This window comes from Lacerta agilis, chromosome 4, assembly GCF_009819535.1.
Source record: "Lacerta agilis isolate rLacAgi1 chromosome 4, rLacAgi1.pri, whole genome shotgun sequence".
NCBI classification, from domain to species: Eukaryota; Metazoa; Chordata; class Lepidosauria; order Squamata; family Lacertidae; genus Lacerta; species Lacerta agilis.
The window spans coordinates 31,594,174-31,605,170 of record NC_046315.1 but is presented as its reverse complement, the minus strand read 5'-3'; positions in this window follow the sequence as shown (position 1 = coordinate 31,605,170).

Here is a 10,997-nt window from a genome sequence, read left to right as displayed (position 1 = left end):
CTGCAGTCATTTGTGTAACCAATATGCTGTTAAGGGTGGGATCTATCCAGAGGCCCTCATAGGTCAGTGATGTGAAATTAAGAGCACTTCAGTTTCCCATTCCTTACCTGTAGGCAAGTTGACGGATGCATTCTTGGCATGGACCTCATAACATCTATCCTTGAAGGCTAGCACTCATAAAAGCAAGGCATCGGTTTTACGGATATGTTTCACTCTCTCCAAAGAATCAAATTCAAAGGAATTCCACCCCCATCGTTAAGCTCAAAGGGCCTTCTGGCGGTTCCCTCACTGCGAGAAGTGAGATTACAGGGAACCAGGCAGAGGGCCTTCTCGGTGGTGGCACCTGCCGTGTGGAATGCCCTCCCATGGAAATAAAAAACTATCTGACTTTTAGAAGACACCTGAAGGCAGCCCTGTTTAGGGAAGTTTTTAATGTTTGATGTTTTGTTGTGTTTTTAATATTCTGTTTGGAACTGCCCAGAGTGGCTGAGGAAACCCAGCCAGATGGGTGGGGTGTTATTATTATTTTTAATAATAATAATAATATGATGATTATGATGCTGCTGCTGCACATCCATAGATCATAGAGGACGCCATTGCGGACGGTCGAGGGTCGTTTCGGCGACCCTGGCCTTCCCGGGGGTAGGAGCTCCGCTACCGCACTGCGGGTTCCGCCAAACCGCAGGTTGAGCATCCCACGGCACGGGCTCTCCAGCTGGCCCCATATTGCACTGAACCCTTCTCCCGTGCCCCTTGTAAAAGGGGCGCAGGAGTGAAGGGACAACGGTGCGGGGCTGTGGAGGCTATGCCCCAGCCGGGTAGGCGAAGTGGCGGCTGCCGTCTGCAATGAGCGTGTCTTTCTTACCTAATTTGAAGAAAAAGAAGAAGAACCCCGTAAGCCGTAAGTACGGAGGTTAATTGGACTTAAAATTCTTAATTGGCTTTCCGGGAGGAACGTTAAAAGGGAGCCCGTTCCTCTCCCTGCTAAATGGAAGAAAATAACAATGTTTCTAGCTGCTGCTGCATTAGCGGATACATTGTCTCTACGGAGCTTTTTGACAAGTACGATCGGTTGAATCCCCGTCAGGGGAACTAAGATGTTGGAAGTATTTCTTCTTTAAAGTTGTTGGATTACAATCTTTTCACCCTGATTTGGGGGGAAATGGCGGCTGAAACTTGTGGTTAAAGATGGAAAAGTACTGAAACTTGATATCCCCTGCCTACTTCTACCATGCTCGGTTTCGTTTTTAAACTGGCTCTAGATCCGGGTATGACCCATGGACAAAGGACAATACTTTTGAAGTTAGAATTGTTAAACCAGAAATTAGAATCGTTGAAGCAGAATGTTGATGGAAATTTTTTTGTAACGGGAAAGACTCTAGAGAACTTTGCTAAACTGGAAGAAAACCTTGCTAGGGAACTTGAGGGAATATTTGAGGAACAATATACAGAGACTACGCAACTCCAAGAAGAGGGAAAATCCTGTTGGTGTGAAGCCTAGGGTTGAAAGACAGATTATATCCGATTTCTGGGGTGAGAGCCCAGAAATGAAGGGAAAACAACTTTGGAAACTACAATTAGAAGATGACTGGAAGTCTGAAATGGAGATGCTGGAAGGTGATGTTTTGTGCCACCTGGAGTTCTCTGCAAGGATGTTTGTGGACTGTGTTTTGACCTTTGGTTATAAAGAAAAAGAGGACATTCTGGACAATGACGTTGGAAGGAGGTGGAGAGAAGTCTGGTGGGTGATCCCGAGATGGCGAAGGAAAATGGTTAGAAGAGGGATAGGGTGAAATTTTTTAAAATGTAATTAGGACGGCTCATCATGGCACCCCGAAGTCAGTGTGTTAAGAATTTTTGATTTGAATTAGTGAAGAGATACATGAATTGATTATTAGCAGTAGTTTAAGTAAAACAAGATGTTAAGATTTGATTTAAGAAGTAATTTCTGTATTATGAAGTTAAAGTATATATAAAGAAGTTATATTTGGATATTTCGATGGTAATGGATTTAAATTTCAGAGATGAGAAGTTATTAAAGTAAATTAGAATTGGAAGCAAAGGAGAGAAAACGGGGGAAGTCCCCCAAGTAATTTCGAAACAAGATTTTTAATTAGTGAAAGGAATGTTGGTATTCCAGCGTAGGTTTGTATCTTTGTTATTTCTGTTTTGTTTGTAGTATTTGTTGTTGTTGTATTTGTTTTATTGTATTTGCATTTATTTTTGTGGAAAACCAATAAAATCTTTCTAGTAGCACCTTAGAGACCAACTGAGTTTGTTCCTGGTATGAGCTTTCGTGTGCATGCACACGAAAGCTCATACCAGGAACAAACTCAGTTGGTCTCTAAGGTGCTACTAGAAAGAATTTTCGATTTTGTTTCAATAAAATCTTTGTAAAAAAAGAAAAAAGGAATGCCCTCCCATCAGATGTCATGGAAATAAAAAACTATCTGACTTTTAGAAGACACCTGAAGGCAGCCCTGTTTAGGGAAGTTTTTAATGTTTGATGTTTTGTTGTGTTTTTAATATTCTGTTTGGAACTGCCCAATAATAATATGATGATGATGATGATGATGATGCACATCCATAGATCAGGTCCTCTCCTTAATTCTATGTCTCAGGACAATGCAGCATTAAGAAAGGATGGTTCAAAACAGTGGCAGTCATACTAAATTAGATATAATTAAAATAAGGAACTATTTTTGCTTGGTGGAATTCCCCTCTGAACAACATATATTGTTTTATTGTAGAATGACAGCTTGTGGCTGTAGATGCAAAGTTCAGGCCAAATAATTTATGTGCCAAATACACTTAGAGCTCTTAAGCCAGTCATGCCATCAGATTGTCTGCTACTTCAAAAGCTGTACAACTGGAAACACAAGACTCAGCTGTGCTCTTACAACTTGTGAAATATCCTATGTGAGGTCAGCATCTTGAATTAAAACCTAGGGGATTTTCTGGGAAATGTTCCCTGCCCCGCTTCCCCTCACCTCCTGCAGCTTCAATACAGACAGAGATTGCTACAAATTTTTCAAAACTTCATTGTCTCCCTGTGAACATTAAGAACATTTCTCAACAATCTTGGCTGCTGTTCATATATTTAAAGGGTTTTTTTGTTTTTGTTTTTAAAAGCTGATTTTCTTAAAGCTACCAGATTTTCAGCTCATGTGGAATTAAATTATGGAGGTGAACACAATTCAATAAGCTAGTTGGCTTTATTTTTTAAAACTTATATCTGATTTACAGTTTTAATGGAAAGATGTGACAGATTTTTTAATTCATGATAAACTCCCTGTGTGTGTGTGTGTGTGTGTGTGTGTATGACTCATGAGTCATGAAATAAAACTTTCTGTTTTTATTCTGAAATTATCTTTTCTGCATTTCTGAAATCACACCATTAATGTGAAACCTATATATAAACAGGAATGTGTTCTGACAGCTGATATCAATTTGGTATTGCATGTATATGTAACCAAGTACTGTATTAGAAGTTTTAATTCATTGATGTATTTTGTATTTGTTTTATAAATGCAATTTTACTGTTGATCTTATGCTTTTCACTACCAGGATAATTTTTCTTAATATTGGCGGTATTGTTGTTGTTGTTATTGGTGGTGTGTATGTGTGTGTCCTTTGCAAATTAGTAAAGGAATCTTACATAGAAATGCCTTCTCTGGGTAATTTTTTATATATCATAAAGGTAAAGGTAAAGGGACCCCTGACCATCAGGTCCAGTCGTGTCCGACTCTGGGGTTGCGGCGCTCATCTCGCTTTATAGGCCGAGGGAGCCGGCGTTAGTCTGCAGACAGCTTCCAGGTCATGTGGCCAGCATGACAAAGCCGCTTCTGGCGAACCAGAGCAGCGCACGGAAACGCCGTTCACCTTCCCGCTGGAGCGGTCCCTATTTATCTACTTGCACTTTGACGTGCTTTTGAACTGCTAGGTGGGCAGGAGCTGGGACCGAGCAACGGGAGCTCACCCCGTGGCAGGGATTCGAACTGCCGACCTTCTGATCAGCAAGCCCTAGACTCTGTGGTTTAACCCACAGCGCCACCTGGGTCCCTTTATATATCATAATTGACTTTAAATGCTACCTGAATAAATTATATTATATGATTTTTTCTAAGCTGTTAACCAAGAGGAGATAGAAGCTGTTAATATACACTTGCTATATCTGTAGATCTTAAGACAAGGGTGAACCTTCAGATGTTGCTGGACTCCAACTCCAGCCACAACCAACATGGTCAGGCATTACCGTAATTGTCAAGAGTAGTAGGAGCTGGAGTCAAAAGCATCTGGAAGACCACAGGTTCCTCATCCCTGTCTGAAGGATTGTTTAAAAACACTTTTAAGATTGATGTTCAAAATCTTCTTGTTTACAACATATTCGGTCATTTCTCTTGAGAGCTAGTGGTAGCAGGTCTTTTTTAGAATGATCTGTCAAGCCCGGCTGCTAACTCTTTATTGCCTGAATGCCTTCCAAACCTGACAGTTCGTTGTGATCCCATCCCATGCAAACATACTTTCTGTCTGTGCAAGTTCAAGTGAGACAAAGAACGTATTGTCCTCTGCCGTGTAAGAGCTGAGACTCTCTGGATAAATATTTGGGAAATCCTTCAATGCTTCACTTGTAGACGTTTGCTAACATCCTCTGCTTTGCCAGACCATTTTATTAATTGTTTATTTGACCAATGGAATCTGTATAGTTTGTTACTAAGCTACAATGAATATCACTGTCTACAATACATGTAATTGCAAAAAGACCTTTGTTGTCCCCCACTGTGTTAAATGGGTCTTAGTCCTTAACTTGATCCCACTGAAATTATAGAAGGAAAACTGGTTAGGTCATATGTCTTCAGAACAAATGCAATTTTGAAAGAATTGGGAATTTAGTGCAATGATATTGTTGCGGGTGGCGCTGTAGGTTAATCCACTGAGCCTAGGGCTTGCTGATCAGAAGGTCGGCGGTTCGAATCTCCACGATGGGGTGAGCTCCTGTTGCTCGGTTCCAGCTCCTGCCCACCTAGCAGTTCGAAAGCACGTCAAAGTGCAAGTAGATAAATAGGTATCGCTCCAGCAGGAAGGTACTATTGTGCTCAGTGATGCAGGTGGCGCTGTGGGTTAAACCACAGAGCCTAGGGCTTTCCGATCAGAAGGTCGGCAGTTCAAATCCCCACAACGGGGTGAACTCCCATTGCTCACTCCCTGCTCCTGCCAACCTAGCAGTTCAAAAACACACAGTGCAAGTAGATAAATAGGTATTGCTCCTGCAGGAAGGTAAATGGCATTTCCGTGTGCTGCTCTGGTTCACCAGAAGTGGCTTAGTCATGCTGGCCACATGGCCCAGAAGCTGTACGCCGGCTTCCTCGGCCAATAACACAAGATGTGCACCGCAACCCCAGAGTCAGACACGACTGGACCTAATGGTCAGGGGTCCCTTTACTTTACCTATTTTTTATAATCTTCATAATCTTCATCATTGTATTTTACAACTGCAGTCATAACTAATAGGCAAAGTAATAATAAAAAAACATTTTGCAGGTTAAGTTTTGCTGGTAAAGCCAATGGGCAGACTGGCAAAAAGTGCCACCAGTGGGATTCCCACTGGGAGCACTAGCAGAAGATCCAAGAAAGGGGTGTTCCAGGGCAATGCTATTTTTCTAGAAAAACAGGAGCCTGAACTCACCATGAACGCCTCCCTTGTTCTCTTATAATGGCAATGGCACCTACCTGAGAGGTGCTAGAACTGAGTTCCGGTGAGTTCCAGCTAGAAAAGGCCCCATTCTGGGGGCATGGAATAGAAGGGGCTAAGGCAGCCTGAGGGCCATGTCATCACAAGCCAGTTTCAGTGCCACTATGCAGCAAAATCGCCCCTGACCTGGCCCTAATCACTGAACCAGCTGCAGACTAAAGCAATCTTCCTACCCCCTGCCACATTTGGTCCTGGCCATGTGCTGCAGCAGTGTTGGTGTGGTAGTGCCCTCACCTCTCCATGCACCCCTGCTGATCAGCATCCGAGAGCCAGTGTAGTGTAGTGGTTAAAAGTGGTAGACTCATAATCTGGTGAACCAGGTTCGCGTCCCCACTCCTCCACATGCAGCTGCTGGGTGACCTTGGGCTAGTCACACTTCTTTGAAGTCTCTCAGCCCCACTCAACTCACAGAGTGTTTGTTGTGGGAAAGGAAGGGAAAGGAGAATGTTAGCTGCTTTGAGACTCCTTCGGGTAGTGATAAAGCGGGATATCAAATCCTGAAGGTCTTCTTCTTCTTCTTCTTCTTCTTCTTCTTCTTCTTCTTCTTCTTCTTCTTCTTCTTCTTCTTCTTGGATTTAGAGTGCACTCTCTGTATGGAACCAGCTCAATATGACTTCTGAAACTGTACTGCGCATATACCTGTTCTTCTTTAAAATCCCAAAGCCATAGTAAGTGATTGTTGACAGCGGTTGGGAATTAACTGGAACATATACTGTATTAACAGCATTACTGAGGCTCTTATAAATACTTTTGTGTTACACACACACACACACACACACACACACACTAAAGGTAATTATTTTTCTTTTAAAATAGCAATAAAAACAGAGGGTTAAAAAACAAAGAATGTCTTCAGATGCTGCTGTGGTACATGCTTACTATTGACTGACATATTTCTTCAGTCAAATATTTGGGAAGGCAGCCAGAGGCCATTGTTATGAAAGAATAGCTTGTGATACCTCTGCTTATTTCACAAACTTTGTGAAATCTCTTAAAATCAGTCTAGGTGACTTGCTAGCCTTAGGACTGGTATGTATTTATGACTTATTTGCTCCTGCCTGCCACAGAGAGGGAGACCTGCCAAGTCCTGTGGCTCCTGGGACACCTTCCCATTGACCATAGAATTGCGCTCTTAGTCTTTGAGGAGCATTCTATAGTCACTGGTTTACATTTACTGATTTTCTTTATTGTACTTTCATGCTGCTTGCATTTTGTACATTACCTTGAATGTTGTTATTTTTCAGAAATGTAATTAAAACATTTATATATAATAAGCAGTACTGTTTTTTCCAGAAAAAGAGGGGCCAGAACTCACCACATATACCTCCCTTGTTCTCTTATAATGGCAATGGCGCCCACCTAAGAGGTGCCGGAATTGAGCTCTGGTGAGTTCCTACTGGAAATAAAGCCCTGATAATAAGCGACACTGATAATATTGAATACAAGTATTCTAGAACCTGAACTGGAACCTAGTTTCATTCTGAAATGCTGAGACATTGCCTGGTTTTCAGTGGATACTTAACTCAGTAGTTACTGATGTTGCACACTTTGTACAGACAGAGCTGTCCTGGGGGTTTTGCTGTTTAAAATTAAAATGTTACTGTCCCCACACCAACCCTGTGCCTTAGCAAGCACCAAGCTGCAAAACGATAAGCGCATTAAACTTGACCATAATACTATTTCCCCTTCCTATCAATTTTCTTTTCTTTTTTACTTTCTTCCCATTACAACCACATTTGTGCTCTTTGCAGCTGGAGGAGATCAGGAGACTCTCATCACATCCTATGAAATGCGTCCAAAATATCATACCAATCCTATGAGCTTCGAAGCTGTCTCTGTGCATCACCTCCAAAGAGCTCTCCCTTTCCGAGACATTTGCATAGCTGAGTGTTTGAAACCCAAACAGTTTTACCTAGTTTGCCTCTATAGTGGAGTGTTGCCTTTCTGCCATGATTAATCGAATGGGAAATTCAAGACCCATAGTCAATAATAATAATAATAATAATAATAATAATAATAATAATAATACACTATGATAAATAATGCCCTGGTAACTCAGGCTGCATACACACCATACATTAAAGTATGTGGCTTCCTCAAAGAATCCTGGGAACTGTAGTTTACCCTTCACAGAGCTACAATTCCCATCACCCTTAACAAAGGACAGTGCCCAGGATTCTTGGGGGAAAGCCATGTGCTTTAAATGTATAGTGAAAATGCACCCTCAGTTTCCACAAAAGACGTCTCTCAGTGAGCTAACTTCAGACTCATGGATAACTACTGCTTCAAGCATATGAGGTCACATGTGCAGTCTAGTATCTTGCTGGACCTGGGTGTTGACTTGTGAATATAGTGATGTCGTAATGTCTCATAAATCTGTCTGTGTGGATCTTCCTCCTCCTAAGACTGGAGAGACAAGAGTGTGTGGGAAAGCTGAGAGAGAAAGGAAAAGGCTGGATTTGAGGAACTGACAACACCTCATCTAGAAGATAGCTCCCCGAATAAGGCTGTGAACACATTGCCATCTTAAAACACAGCAAAGTGGGGTTATTTTTCACTGTGCTTCAATTCAAATGTGCACAGTATTTTCCACATCACTTTCACTTTGCTTGGATGTGTCACCATGCTGCCCGCTGTCTGTCCACAGGGTGGAGGCAGAGTTGGGATGTCTTTGCCTGATGTGAATTGCCAAGTTGGTTTCTCTGCCCCTCCACCCACCCCCAGTTCCATCCCTCCAGTTGAGCACCCCTGGAAATTGCCTTCGTGCAGCTACATAACCCTACAGGTTGCTAGATTCCTAACAGCCGTTATTTCGTATAAGAGACAAAAGGGGATGTTAGCTGATTAATGAAATTATAAATATGTTTTCCAAAACGAAATTAGTCACTGATTTTAGTTTTATGCTTAAATTTTAACTTTAAAATTTCTCTGAGATATGCTTTTATGGAAATGTTAATATTGGTCCTTGTGAGTTGTGTTTTTATTTGTGGCTTGTACGGTGCCGTTGTTTTATTTGATTCTCTTTTGTTTGTTCTGTTTTGTATTGTAAGATGGGCGCAAATGCCGAATAAACATCTATCTATCTATCTTCGTGCAGCTGTCAGCTTCAGCCATGATCCCATACATCTCCCAGATACAATGGGGTTTATTCACAAGTAAGAGAAGAAAAGTCCAGGGAGCACATCAAAGTTTAAACCCATTCTTAGAATTTCTAGTCCCTCCTTGGCACCTACAAACATCCAAGAGAGAGAGAGAGAGAGTGGGTGGTGAAAAGAAGAATTTAAAAAATCCACAAAAATGCATTAAATGTGGTGCTTGTTTACATATCGCATTTACACTAGGCTCCTGTTAATGATCAAATAAATAAAAACGCACTCTGTTCCTTGGAGAGGACCATCTTGTCATTAGCAATAGTGGCAGAGGTATAAAGTACTTAGCCCCGATCATCTGTCTTCACCAATTACCCGTGACATTTTTATTGCAATGTGATTTATAAAGATGCTAATCCAGTTTTAACTTTTGAGGATCTTGAATGGTTACTAGTGTAGGCTGCCTATTCCTGAATATGAACCATATTGTACTGAATGAAAAACCACTGTACTTTGAATAGTACACTTACATCCAGTGGGTGCTGGAGGAGACTCGTCAGCAATAGCTATGGTGGCAAGAACATCCTGGGATCCTTAGTAGGTCCTCTGTAGATGCATGGAGAACTTGCTTGTGGCTGTGCATCTTCTGGGAGCTGTGCTCACCTGCAGAAGAGCAGCCCTCCATTGTACTAGGGGCAGCGGGGGGGGGGGGACATTACTGAATCCCTTAATGCCAGCATTTGATCCGAGGAAGAAATATCCCCAGGCTAAGAGAGCTTAGGCCATGTGCCTGGTAGAAGTCTAATCGCTTGATGATATAACATGACTCAGTGAATGCTTCCACTCAGCTCAGTGGCGCATGCTTGCAAGTCTCAATGCACAGGAAGCCATCATCATCTGCCCTGTTTAGTTCTCCTCCAGTGAACTGAAGGCAAGGTTATTTTCTTCCTTTCTTCCTCTTAAGCAAGCTACCGGTACTTGCACAGTACAGTATTAGCAGAGATATGGTTTATGTGCTGCTTTGCCATGAACAGAATGTGGCTGGGGGAAGGAAGAGATTTCTGTTTGTGTGTTTTTTTCACTGCAAAACAGGAACAGCCTCGGAACTGAAGGTGATCCTTCCAATAAAGAAGTTAGAGCAAGTGTTGTGATTCCAGACTTCCCTATTAATAGATTGTAGCTAGTAGAGTGCAAACTTTGTCCTAAATTCAGGTGCGTTTGGGGCAAAACGTAATCAAATAGCTTTTTCATCCTGCTGCTTCTGTGCCTAGCACCACTCTATGCATGTCTACTCAGAAGCAAACCCCACTGAGCTAAACTAGTTATAAATATGGCCTACAGGCATCAGAAAGAGTGGAAGGAATTACTAGTATCTGTGGTATGTCACAAAGGTGAGGTATAAAAGGTGGGGTGTAAATACAATAAATACAATAAACAAATAATAAACAAGACTTACCAGTACTCTCAGTAAGAGAGCATAGGATTACAGCCAAACTGGGCAATCCTACACATGTTGACTCAGAAATGGTCTTGTTCAATTCAATGGGATCTACTTATAGGATTGCAGCCTTAGTAACCGAATTCTTGGCAATCATGCTAATGTTTCATATGTAATTAAGTTATATTTTGGGATTCTGCCGTGCTAAAGGTCTTGCTCTACCCTGATTTTCTGTCCTGCTTGCCTGATTTTTCTGATTGCTTAATATATAAGAAAATGCAATGTGACTCATCTGTCAAAAGCTGTTTTAGGCTTTTTCCTAGAATCTGCTTAATGACAACAGGGAAACATTGCTATTATATAAGAAAGACAGCATTTATGCCCAATAGTCTACAGACCTTCAAATTTCAAAAACAAATATTTGGATCTACAAGACGGGAGGAAAGATACATAAACATACTGAAAAGCCCACTTGTTGTTAAAACTGAAACAATCTTGGTTAGTTGCAAAGTTGTCACCTCCCTTTTCCAGCATTTGTCAGAATAACAGAGATACAGTACATCACTTGATGTAGCTTTCATCTTCAATACTGCATCAGAAGGAAACACTCAATCTAGTACATGTCAGTAATAAATCACAGTTATCGTACCCCACTGTGGACATCACCTCATTTCATCATGGCTCTGGACTTGTTTGATTTACCTTTTCCCCTAGTTTT